Source organism: Perognathus longimembris, chromosome 4, assembly GCF_023159225.1.
Source record: "Perognathus longimembris pacificus isolate PPM17 chromosome 4, ASM2315922v1, whole genome shotgun sequence".
Classification (NCBI taxonomy): domain Eukaryota; kingdom Metazoa; phylum Chordata; class Mammalia; order Rodentia; family Heteromyidae; genus Perognathus; species Perognathus longimembris.
In genome coordinates, this window is record NC_063164.1 from 22132191 (window position 1) to 22145907 (window position 13717).

Here is a 13717-nt window from a genome sequence, read left to right on the forward strand (position 1 = left end):
AGGTAGACATATATACAATACACAATGTACCAAGAACATATACAGTAGCCACATGGCCTATGCCAAAGAAAATTCTCCTAGGGCTTTAAATGTAATGTCGACATTAGACAATATGTCGACAATAGTCTTACATGAACGTACATACATAGCTTTTGAGCTATTGTATTCCACTGAGAGGTCAATATTTGACCTTTATATGTTGAGTAGTTATTTGGTTTTAGTTACATAATGTTGGGTCGCTGACCCAATCCTGTGGGAAATACCATTTGACAAGCAGTTTTTGGTTTCACAGACATGGTCTCTACTGTCTCCCCGTCACCCCATCTTAACAGTCATATATCAGGGAGATCATGCCCCTTTGTTTTCTGTGTTCTAGGCTTGTCTCGCTCAACATTATTTGTTCAAGTTCTGACCATTTCTCTGTGAATAACAATATTTCACCATTCCTAATCACTATGTAGTATTTCATTGTGTATAGGTACCATATTTTTTGGATCCATTCATCTGTGGAGGGACATCTGGGTTGATTCCATATTTTGGCTATTGTGAATTGTGCAGCGATAAACATGGAAGTGCAAATGTCTTTTTGATATCTTGGGACCTGCTGTTCAGGATAGATGCCTAGGAGTGGTATGGCTGGGTCATAGGGTAGGTCTATATTGAGCTTTTTGAGAAACCTCCATACTGTTCTCCAAAGTGGTTGTACTAATTTGCACTCCCACCAACAATGAAGAAGGGTTCCTCTTTCTCCGCACCCCCTCCAGCATTTGTTGTTGCCTGAGTTCAGAGTATAGGCCATTCTAACTGGAATGAGGTGGTATCTCAAGGTTGTTTTTATTTGCATTTCCTTTACTACCAGGGATGTTAAACATTTCCTCATATGTTTCTTTGCCATTTCCTAATTGGTTTACTGGGCTTGGAGGGGCTTAGTTTTTTGAGTTCTCTGTAGATGACAGATATTAGGCCTTTGTCTGTTGCTGTGCTGGTAAAGATCCTTTCCCATATGGTTGGCTGTCTTTCTATTTTGGTGGCTATGTCCTTAGCTGTGCAGAAACTTTTTAATTTGTAGTAGTCCCATTTGTCGAGTCTCTCCCCTATTTGTTGTGCCCCTGGGACTATATTCAGGAAGTTCCTTCCTGTGCCTATAAGTTCTAGCATCTTTCCTACTCTGTCCTTCAGTAGTTTCAATGACTCAGGTCTGATATTGAGGTCCTTGATCCATTTTGAGTTGATCTTAGTGCATGGTGATAGGCTTGGGTCTACTTTGAGTTTTCTGCATGTGGCTGCCCAGTTCTCCAAGCACCAGTAGTTGAAGAGGCTACGTTTATTCCATTGTACGTCTTTAGCTCCTTTGTCGAATAACAGCTGACTGTAAGAGTGCGGTTTTATTTCTGGATCCTCAGTTCTAATCCATTGGTCTTCAGGTCTGTTTTTATACCAATACCAGGCTGTTTTTGTTATGATGGCTCTATAGTAGAGCTTGAAGTCTGGTATTGTGATACCTCCTGCACTGCTTTTTTTTGCCTAGAATTGCTTTGGCTATTCTAGGTCTTTTGCTGTTCCATATGAATTTATGGATTGTTAAAGCAACTTCTTGATTCTTTCACTTTTTTGGGGGGTGGTTATTAATCACTTACCTTTTCAAGATAAATTTTCATAACTTATGGTTTGGGGCTAGGGTTGGGACTCAGGAGCATTGAGTGGGTGAAAAATTGCTAAGAACAGACCAATGCCTGCTTGAATAGCTAATCCCAAGCCTTCCTGACCCCCAAAGACTTCAAGGTTGTTATAGCTGAAAAAAAAAAAGAGTGAGAAAACATGAGACTTTGATTCTGAGCACTGGCAGAAAGACAGAACAAGGGTAAGGAGTATCTCCTGGGAGTTCCTGCTATGATGCAAGAATTTAGATGTAGTGTTCCAGGGCAAGCTTGAGTGCCAGAGTTCTTGCAGGAAGAACAGCCACAAAGCTGTTCAGAAGCCAGAAGCAGCACTACATGTCCTTGTTGGCTATTAAAGGTCACGTCTGCTGCCAAGTTGCTGGCTAGCTGCCAGATGCCTGTTAGGAAGGCCTTCGGTTTGAGTATAAAACCACTTATCTCACCATCTCACTAGGCCTCCCCACAAGGCATCAAACAGTGGCAAGGAATCCCAGGGATTAAGAAATCCCAGGTGCTTGCTTTGGCAGCACATATAGTAAAATTGGAACGATACAGAGAAGATTAGCATGGCCCCTGCGCAAAATGACACGCAAATTCGTGAAGCGTCCCATATTTTTGTACCTACACTATCTCTGTATCTTATCTCAGTATATTGGAAACCGTGTATGCTGGTATTAGATCTAGGAAATTGAAAGAGAATACCAAAATAGAGAGACACAGGGTAAAAAAAAGACAAACAACTACAAAAGCAATACTTGCAAAACTGTTTGGTGTAAATGAACTGAACAATTCATGGGGGGGAAAGGGGGAGGGGGGAGAGGGGAATGAGGGACGAGGTAACAAACAGTACAAGAAATGTATCCAATGCCTAAAGCATGAAACTGTAACCTCTCTGTACATCAGATTGATAATAAAAATTTTTTTAAAAACAACCAAAATAATATAATAAAATAGTAAAAAAAAAAAAATCCCAGGGATTTTCTTTGAATCACTTGGGGGTCATGAGTGGTATAAGACTTATCTGGAATGTTTAAGACAAGATTGTACATACACTGAGCCAGGACAAGGGGAAATAAACCAAGTTTAAACAAACAAAGATTTTATTTAAGTGTCTTATCCTTCTCAGAGCAAAGCCCTGATTTCAAACATTTTATTTTTATTTTTTATTTTTTTTGGCCAGTCCTGGGGCTTGGACTCAGGGCTTGAGCACTGTCCCTGGCTTCTTCTTGCTCAAGGCTAGCACTCTGACACTTGAGCCACAGCGCCACTTCTGGCCATTTTCTGTATATGTGGTGCTGGGGAATCGAACCCAGGGCCTCATGTATAGGAGGCAAGCACTCTTACCACTAGGCCATATCCCCAGCCCCGATTTCAAACATTTTAAATGCACCTGCATTTTGACTGGGTCGCATCCTCTGAGATCAAGTGTAGAGATTTTCACTTGTGGAATCCTGTCAGGATTCAGAATATTTTGCATTTTGAGTTTTGGAATTGCTGACTCAACCTGTACAGATTTTTCTTTGACTATCCAGAGGGTGATCATCTCTAACTAGTATTTGCATTGTGCGTTTCCATCCAGCTTCTTCTGTGTAAAACGCATGTTATCTTTGGTGTAGTATATCTTATTTGTAGGTAAAGAAAGTTCTAGAACAATTTAACCTTGCATGATATATATGATCAAAGAGTTTATATGCAATGTCTACTTTTAAATATATTTACCTGAGATAAGTCAACAAAACATGATCCATAAAACTAGACACACATTTCAAATTATCAAATTGCTTTAGAAGGCTGACTCATTTGAGAACAATAGAATTTTCATTTCAGAGAGCAAACAAATAAAATATAGCACAGGAAATAAAAGAAACAAATCTTGTTGTACTCCAACAATGTGTAACCATATAAGAGCTATAATGAAAACATTATTGGAGTTTAATAACTGAATAATAGTAAAGTAAAATATGATGTTTCTTTTTTAATGCCCTTGAGTTACAGAGGCAATATCCTTGTCCTTAAGGAAAGTGGTCAAGTACTCATTTTTCTCTTCAGTTCATGTCACATTCTTTTTGTTGTTGTTGTTGGTCATGGGGCTTGAACTCAGGGTCTGGGCACTGTCCCTGAGCTTCTGTGCTCAAGGATAGCACTCCACCACTCAGAGCGATAGTGCCACTTCTGGTTTTCTAGTGGTTTACTGGAGATTAGAGTCTCACAGACTTTCTTGCCCAGGCTGGCTTTGAATTGTGATCCTCAGATCTCAACTTCATGAGTTGTTAGTATTACAGGCGTGAGCCATGGGGCACCTGGCTTTCTCTCACATTCCTATGATCTCAGATTATAGAAATTAGATACAAATGTAGTCAAGGGGTATGAATACAACTACTTTATTTTTTACTTACATCTTAAGAAGAAAAAATAATTTATGCTATGTATTGTGTTGAGCTTTTTGGTGGTTGTTGTATTTGGTTTTATTTTTGCACTGAGATAGGATCTTACTAAGTAGCCCATGTTGGCTCTCAACTTCCTACGCAGCCTAGTCTGGCTTGCAACTTGTAATCTTCTGCCACAGTTTCCTGTTGGCTGGTGTTACAGGTATGAATCATCAGGTCTAGCCTGTTTGATTGAACTTTGATCACAAATAATATAATAATTTGGAAGTAAAGACAATTCATACAATAGCTGCAACATTTTTCTCTCTATTCAAAATTAGTACTTGGGGGAGAACTAATCATGTTTACTCATATTAAGACATAGAAGTAGGAAAAATTATTTTGACTTTATTTTAAACAAGTGTTTTACTTAAAGCAACCAGTGTTGTGAGTAAAACTTCATTCCTTTGACCACATACAATACTTGAAATTGTTTTTGGTGGATAATAGTAAGTATAGAAAATTCTGAGATTGGCAGGGATTTGCAATCTAGTTCTGATACTTTGAAGAAAGGTTACACTAAAAGCCAGTTTCAAACATTATACCACTTAAATGGACATTTATTGATTTTATTTTTATCTTATACTAATTGGATGATATAATGGATTTCATTATGACAGGTTTCATGTATGCATATAAATACAATTTGATCTTATTTATCACTCAGTATACTCTCTTGAACCTTTCCTTGCTTCTGATGGTCCTTTCCTCTTCCCAGAGAATCCCCTTCTAATCTGTCTTTTCCATTTTTATTCTAGATCTTGCATATGAGAGAAAAGATGGTATTTCTGGTTTTTGACTCTGGCTAATTTCACTTTTCACAGTGATCACTAATTCTGTTTATTTTCTTTTAAGGCTGAGTAAAACTCCATTATATACACACACATTTTCCTTCTTCATTCATTTGTTATTGGTTACCTGGGCCATTTCTATAACTTAACTATTGTGAATAATACAATTATAAACGCAACTTTTCAGGTCTTTTTTTTTACTCTGTGCGTAGATTCTTTTGTTGGGCATATATGCCCAGGAATGGTGTAGTAGGATTATATGTAACTCTGTTTTTAGTTGCTTTTGTTTTTTTGTGGGTTTTTTTTTTCTGTGCAGGGAACTGGGGCTTGCACATGGCCTCTCTTTTCCAGCTTCTTCACTCACAGCTAGTGCTCTATTACTTGAACTTCACATCTACTTCTGGCTTTTAGCTGATTAATTCAATTTGTCTGTGCTGAGTGGTTTCCAGTCTGGAACTCTCAGCTAGCTGTGTTTTTAGTGTTCTGAAGAGTGTTTGTACTATTTGTCATAGTGGCTGCACTAATACACATTCCATCAACAGTCGGTGTATAAAGGTTTATTTTCCCCTGCATCCTCACCAGCATTGTTTTGTTTTTCTTGCTGATAGCCATCCTGACTGGAGATGAAAGATCAATTTAGACTTTGAATGTACAATTTCCCTGATAGAATAAGGATGTTGAACTTCTCTTCATGTCACTATTGACCCCATATACCTCTTTTGAGGACTGTATTCAAATAATTTGCTCATTTGTTGACTGCACTGCTATTTAATTTTAATTTAGATATGGTGAACATTAATCCCTTCAGCCAAAATAATAGCTGGAAATAATACTTCTTCATTCTATGGATTGTTTCTGTACTTTGGTGATTGTTGCCTTTGCTGTGGAGAAGCTTTTGAATTTGATGCAATTTCATTAGTCAATTTTTGCTTTTATTTCCTGAGGTATTAGAATCCTATTCAGAAAGGCATCACCTGCACCCATATTTTTAATATTTTCTCATAATATTTTCAGTTATTTGGTCAGATTTGAATTGAAGAAGTAAGATATGCAGATCTAGTTTTATTCTTTTTTCAGTTTTTTTAAATAATAATTTATTGTCAAAGTGATGTACAGAGGGGTTACAGTTTCATACGTTAGACCATAGGTACATTTCTTGTACTATATGTTATCTCCTCCCTTATTCCCTCTTATTCCTCCCCTTTTCCCTCTCCCCCCATGAGTTGTTCAGTTGATTTACACCAAATGATTTTGCAAGTATTGCTTTTGGAGTCATTTGCCTTTTTATCCTTTGTTGCTCAATTCTTATATTCCCTTTCCTTTCCCTAGTTGTAATACCAGTATATACAGTATCCAGGGTACTCAGATGAGATACCGTGATAGTGCAGGGACAACCACAGGAAAGGGATACAAGAGGATGATCAAGAAAAGAAGCTATGGGGGCTGGGGATATAGCCTAGTGGCAAGAGTGCCTGCCTCGGATACACGAGGCCCTAGGTTCGATTCCCCAGCACCACATATACAGAAAACGGCCAGAAGCGGCGCTGTGGCTCAAGTGGCAGAGTGCTAGCCTTGAGCGGGAAGAAGCCAGGGACAGTGCTCAGGCCCTGAGTCCAAGGCCCAGGACTGGCCAAAAAAAAAAAAAAAAAAAAAAAAAAAAAAAAAAAAAAAAAAAAAAGAAAAGAAGCTATGGTTTCACATGGTATGTTGAAAGCAATTACAACAATGATTTTATGTGGATATCTAGTTTTTTTTTCAGAATCGTTTATTAAAGTGGCTGCGTTTCTACAATGTATGTTTTTGGTGGTTATTTGGAGATAAGAATCTCATGAACTTTCTTGCCCAGGCTGGCTTTGAACCTTAATCCTCAAATCTCAACCTCCAGAGTAGCTGGGATTATAAGCATGACCCATCCACTCCAGCAAGCAGTCTTTTCTTTCAAATACTTAGAATCAAATGGAAGAGGCACTGGAATATACACAGAATGGACTTTAGATATGCTAGCTGGGGTGTGATAGATAGAATATTAAATTCTCTAAGCACCAGAGAGAACAAAATGTGATTTGGAGCTGTTTATTCCTTCAGTCTCCAAAAGAAGAGGTGGATTTTTCTATTTGGATTAAAGTTCTAGAGCAGAATTGTACCTATTGTAGGCCAGAGCCTAACCACACAGCTTTCACAGGTCAGGTCTAGCCACTTCCCCTAAGAAGTCAAATAAACAGATAGGAGATGGTGAATTGACAAAGACAGGTGTTTTACATTTCAGAATCAAACCTCAATTAAGCACTTTGGCCCATTTTCTGATAGGACACGAGGTTTCAATTTAAACCAAAGAAGAACTGGGGAAGGTGGTAAGAAATACGTATAATTCATCAGCCCCAGGGAAAGTGTGTCCAGGTTAATCGGTTTTAGTTCATGTGGGGAATTCTGGAAAGTTGTCACTATCATCACCAGAAAAGAGCAATCTGGTTCTCATGAGATTCTTCTTGCTCCAGGATTCAGCCTTATCACTGTGGGTAATTGTCTTCTTGGGAGAGCAGAAGGAATCTGTCCTGAAAGTCTTGGCTATTCTTTTCCTTGGGGTTAGTTTCAGTCCCTACATAGAATGTGAACAACTAGTCCTGGAATCCAAGGTGATTGCCCAAAAAAAGACTTAGAATAAGACAGCTTAAAAATAGAGTCAAGGATGCCATGTTTTCCCCCTGCTATCAGTTACTTTATGGGCTCAAGTAAAGAGCTGGTAGTTTTTGGAAAAGGAAGCTTCCAACCACCTGTTAGAAAAGATATATAGATATAGATAGATATATTCACATACATACATATATACTTAAATTTCAACTGTAAGATGTTTTTCTTGAAGGCATTATGTATGAGGCAACATAAAGGATGTTTTTGCTGAACTTATAATTCAACTAAAAGTCCTTATTTCACTTCCGTGTCCTTTGTCCTTTGAGCTAAGCTCTTCCAAAGAATAAGATTCACTGGTAAGTATTTTGTGACTTGAAGATAAATTGCTCCTCAAACATGAAATCTTTTGATCTTAAAGAATACAGCCAAAAGAGTTCAGGAGATCATCCACCAGGCAACTTGTTCCCATTCCTTTCCAAAAGTAAAGGGGTAACTTCTAAGTACTCTAAGACAAAGACTAGCCTACACCTGTGGTCAACTAGCCTACACCTGTGACTTAGAACTGTTTCAACCTTGCATATTTTTCTCATCTCCAGTCCCCAATTCTCCCTATTTAACTTAAAGCCATTGTCTGCAACTTCAAAGATGGCTGAAGATGTACTGAAATGTAGTTCTCCTATGGCTGCCGTGTAATAAGTCTCCTTTCTCTGACCTTCACCATCTTTATTTATTTGACATATGCAGGTGAGTAGCTAAACGTGAAGTAAGACTCCTGGTCTTTGGGCCTGGGGTGGAAATTTCCAGTTCCAATTCTCTCCTTTCTTTCAGCCTCCTTAGGATTTGCTCTGCCTCTTTTTTTTTTTTTGTACTCAGAAATATGGGTACTTCTCTCTGCTGAAAATAGTAAATATCATTTTTGGTGCTTATTGTAACCTTGTTGTTATACTCATCGCTTAACCTCCATAATAAGAAATATCCTCCCAACTATTCTATCACCATAATGATTGTACTCTTATTCTTCCATTACAAGTAAGGGAGCAGAGTTTTAAAATAATTTATGCTGTACTTACTAAGTTCATGCTTCCTAGTAGCTGGTCTGTTCTATATACAAAGCAGCCTTCAGGAAATCCAGGCAAGCCAGAATAGATGTCAGGCATATGACAAATTCTAGCTAAGCCCTGGTTTTGTCTAGTCTTTTTTTTTTCCTTACTGGTTTTAATTACATAATAATATCTTAACTTTGGCCCATTTATTGACGCTATTTTCCAAACTTCCTGCAGACATGAGAACTAGTGATGCTCTTATTAATTTTCAGAGGTATGTAATTTTTTTAATTTCCAAGTATATATACCATCTCTCTGTCTCTTAATGTTTTAGAGTTTGTGCTATCCTTGAAGAATGAATGGTCTCCTAAAGGTGAAAAGGCTAAGGTCTAAAATTGTCATCAGTTGTTTATAACAGATCAGAGTATTAAGCTAGGATTATTACTCACTTTTAGAAACTGGACAAAGTAAACTCCATTGTACTTTAGCCTATTTTAGTATTCACTTTAAAAATCCCTTGTGTTACTTATGAATTCTAGGTCAAAGGTTATACCAAGATCAGCATCTTATGAAATGCTATTAATCAAAAGTACTTAGACATTTTCTGTCTCATTTTGTCTAAAACAGAATGAACAAGCTACTGAAAGAAATGAAAAGAGTTAAGAGACTTAAAAGCTAACATTGGTAACTTTTGCTTGCTTCTGTAATTTACAAACAACACAGGATTATGTAAATGTCTAATAAAGAGTTTATTTTAAATCATTGGTAACAGAAAGAGCAGCTATCACAAGCACTTTTCAAATGAATGATCCCAGAACGAAATCAGATGAAGAATTGGGATCTATGGATTTAGGTTGGCTCCCCAGCAAACTGAGCATTAACATGGCCTGTCTTTAGTATTAGAGTGAAGAAACAAGTCAATGATACAGCGTACTGAACTCCAACTGCTGTCAGAGTGAATGCTTTACATAGTTGGTCTTGTTTTAGCCTCACCACAAATCTGTGAGGTAGATACTATTAATATCACCATCTCACAAGTAAGAAAACAGAGACATGGAGAGATTAAGGAACTCTAAGAGAGGCTCTTCAACTTCAGTTTAGGTATGCAAACTATTCTGTTTTGTTTCTACTATGTCATAAAAATAAAATAGGGAGAAAAGAAGCAAATCAGAAAAGCAACTCTTGTAAGCTCCTTGATCTGGACTGTTGTTACCTTGCGCCCCCATTCATCATGCCTCACGCTGTTTCTATGCCAGCATTATCTTCAGTACTGTATTGTTATCTCTGTGCAAGGATTAATTCCCATAATGCTGAACCATAGGAGGACCTCAGTGAGTATCTATTGACTAAGAGAACGAATGAATAGTGTTCTCCTCCAGCTATGGAAACTATTTCCTACTACATCAAATCTAAATTCTCTGGTTTGATATTCAGAATCATGAAAATACTGCCAGGCACACTATTATATATACATATATACATATGTATGTGTGTACATATGCATATGTATACATATATGTAATGTTTATTATATGTATAATGTTCTGCTCAAAGCTGGCACTCTAATATTTGAGTCACATCTTCATTTCTGGCATTTTTCTGGAGATAAGAGTCTCATGGACTTTCTCATGAACCAATCCTCAGATCTCAGCCACCTGAATAGCTAGATTACAGGAGAGGGCCACCTATACCTTGAAACACACACACACACACACACACACACACACACACACAGAGTCAAGTTTATGAATGATAATTAAGGGCAAAATAAAAAAAAAACAGAAGCTAAGACTAAGAATGGAAAGAAAGAAAGGAACTACTGCAAATTAAAGGATCCTGGTGAGACAGAATAACAAAATGTCCCAGTGAGAGGTGAGAATGTGGCTATTAGAATGCTTGACAAGTATACCCAAGGCCCTGAACTCCATCTCTAGCACTTCAAGAGAAAGAAAAAGAACCATGGGTATGATTCTGGATTAGATCTCATTATAATAAAAGGATATTATTGGAACAACTGCTGCAATTGGAACATGGACTGTAAATTACTTGAGAATATTATATCTGTGCTAAACTTCTGTATTGAAAAACTCTACTATGGTTATTGAGGAACAGCCTTTGTTCTTGAGATACATAATTGGGGGAGAGGAACATGATATATCTAATTCATTCTCAGATAAATCAAAAAAATATATGTGGATGTACCAATTTGGGAAAATATTAGTATTTGAAATGCTGCATAGGAGCCAGTTTTCTCATCTTTTTATGCAAGTGCACAATATAACATATCTCTATACGTCATTATTAATTACTCTGAAAGTAGATCTGGAACTTCTTAGGTACTTCCCAAGGGCATTACAGTCATTCCCAAGGTCTAGAGAAGTCTTAGCCGCCTGAGTACCCTAAGCCCTATTTGCAGACCACAAAGATGACCATGTGAGGAGTACCCCTAAAGTTTGCTGGTCCCAAATAACACCTCCACAGTTTTACCTTAGTACCACCTTACTATTTTAAAAATGGGCAAAAAAAAAGTTCATTGTTTAAAGTGAGCATCTCCTGCAAGGGCAAAGGCTTTTGAGGAAGCAAATGGAGAACTAAAACAGCTAACATTTTAAGATTATGTGCTGAGCACAGTTTTCTGCATTTTATGTAAAATACCTCATTAATTACACATATTTGAGAAGGATTTGTGGTTCCTACAATTAAAGGGCACAAGAATCATCTGTGAGACTTACTGACTGCACAGAATTCTATACCTGGCCATCAGATAGTCCGATCAAATCAACAAGTGCCAGTGCTGATATTGATGGTCACTCCACACTGAGGCACATTTAAGTGGTTTGTGCTGTTACCCTCATTTCTCAGAGGCTCTGTGCAGATCCTCAGTACAGGAGTTCTTTGGCATAATATGAAAGATATTTTTCTTCATTCTTCTTCTTGTCACCGGGTAGCTAACATTCTTAGAATCCCTGGTGCCATAAGTTATTTACAACAGTCCTCTATTGTAATTCCTTAAATAATGATGTAATTCCTTAGTTAATAGGTGATGGGTTGTCCCTACATAGCCCAGAAAGGGACACTCACCAGTTAATCCAAGTGATGAGAGAAGTAAGAACTCAGAGCTTGAGTTGGAGGTGTGACTCAAGAGACAGAGTGCCAGCCTGCCATCCCATGCCCTGAGTTCAAGCCTGAGTTCCATGAAAAGAAATGTCTGACCTTTCAGTTCTACCAACCAATCTCCAGAAACAGGTAGGAGTGGAGAATAGGAGAGTGGATTGATGACTCAGCTCTATAAAAACAAGATTTATGAAATAAGGTTTGATGACTATCTATGTACAAACAAATGGATTTACTAGGAGTGGGGTGGGCCAGCCAAATTCTGTATCTCCTTCCCCAACAACTGTCCCATACATTCCCTTCCATATGGTTGCTTTTCCTAAAAACAAGTAAACATGCATGTTTCTCTGAATCTAGGAACAGGAAAGGGGACATCTTCTGAGAATGCTGCCTTATAGCTGGTTATAAACACTCATCACAACCTGGGATTTGAAGCTAACTTCTAAAGTGGGTGTAGTCTTGTGGGACTTACCCTTTAACCAATGGGAGTCTGAAATCTCTAGGTAGCGAGTACTGTAACTGAATTAATCACTTGGTGTCCACAGGAGAATTGCTATATGGGGAAATGTGTGTGTGTGTGTGTGTGTGTGTGTACAAAAATTTAGACTGTGCTTAGAACAAAGGTAAAAAAAATTCTTTTACATGTTCCTTTATTTCTTTGTATGAACAGGTAACTTAGTCAGCTAATGGTCATCTTGATAGATCAAGACTTGCTTCTATGAAGCTAATTAAAGATCTTGGCATAAACTACAGAAAAGGGGGGGGGGGGGGTTGGGAATATGGCCTAGTGGTAAAGTGCTCACCTCATATACATGAAGCCCTGGGTTTGATTCCTCAACACCACATATACAGCAAAAAGCCAGAAGTGGCACTGTGGCTCAAGTAGTAGAGTGCTAGCCTTGAGCCAAAAGAAGCCAGGGACAGTGCTCAGGCCCTGAGGTCAAGCTCCAGGATGGGCAACAAAACAAAACAAAATAAGAAGCAGGGATGGCAGGCCTGTGAATCCAGAGCTCTAGCAAAAGCAATGGAATTCTGTTCACCTGTCAATAAAAACTATTTTAATTCCTCTGCGTAAAGTTTAAACTCTGCCCCTCCCCCCACCCTCAGTGCTAGGGCTTCATGTTTGCTATTGGTTTTAGCATCAAGCTGTTCCCAGTAACATCTAAAACATCATGTCCTATACTCAGTTGTTACTTGTAGATTTTGTCATGTCCCACATTCAGCTATTGTTAGTTGTAGATTTCTGAGACAAAAAAAACAACAACCTTCGTTTTGGCTTCTATCATTTCAGGATATGCTTATTTGAATAGTTTCAATGTCCTTCTTTACCTCCCTAGAAATCCATTCTGCACATATTATGAGTCAGTTCATTCCTATTACAAACAACAACCACTGACTGAAATCAGTTCATAAACCTCAATACCTCAAACTTCGTTGAAATGAAACATATTCTAGTAAACACCGTGGATGACCTGAGCAGAAACGATTCAAGTCAAATACTATTGGAGAACTGATGTGGAGGGTTTTTTTTATACATATGTATGTGTATATGTACATATGTAATATTTTATACATTATAAATATATTTAAGTAGTAACATTTTTTCAGATAAGTCACCAACTTCTGCAAGACGCAGACGACGGTGGCACACATCTTTGGAAACAGTATTCATATAGTTGTCTACGCTAAGTAGAGCAATTTCCAGCGCCAGGTCATGAACTTCAAGTGACTTTTCTGTTGCTCGGCAGGTTCGTTCTCGGCTTCTCGGAGCTGGTCAGGATCCCGGTGAGAAACAATGGGTTCGATCTTGGAACTTGGGCAGCCCAAGGGAAAGGCACCTTGGTTACTTCTCGGAGTCCCGCGAGAAGCCCGGGAGCGTCTCGCGAGACGTTGGTGTGCCCCCGCAAAGCGGGCAGTGACCGCAGGGTCTTCAGGGCTCTCACCGCGGAAGTGGGCGTGCCCGGCCTTGGCCCGGGAAGGCGGGGAGGCGGTTCCGCGGAGGGCCCACCCACCCAGCCCGACTACTGAGGGCCCGGGCCCGCCCACCCTGCCCAGTA

General features: G+C 38.6%; 1 non-coding gene across 1 annotated transcript; it reads left to right on the forward strand.

The window, feature by feature from the left end:
• The first annotated feature begins 2169 nt into the window (after positions 1-2169).
• LOC125350988 lies at positions 2170-2275 on the forward strand. The gene has a single exon (XR_007210887.1). It is a non-coding gene; the product is annotated as a U6 spliceosomal RNA (small nuclear RNA).
• The last annotated feature ends 11442 nt before the right edge of the window (positions 2276-13717 follow it).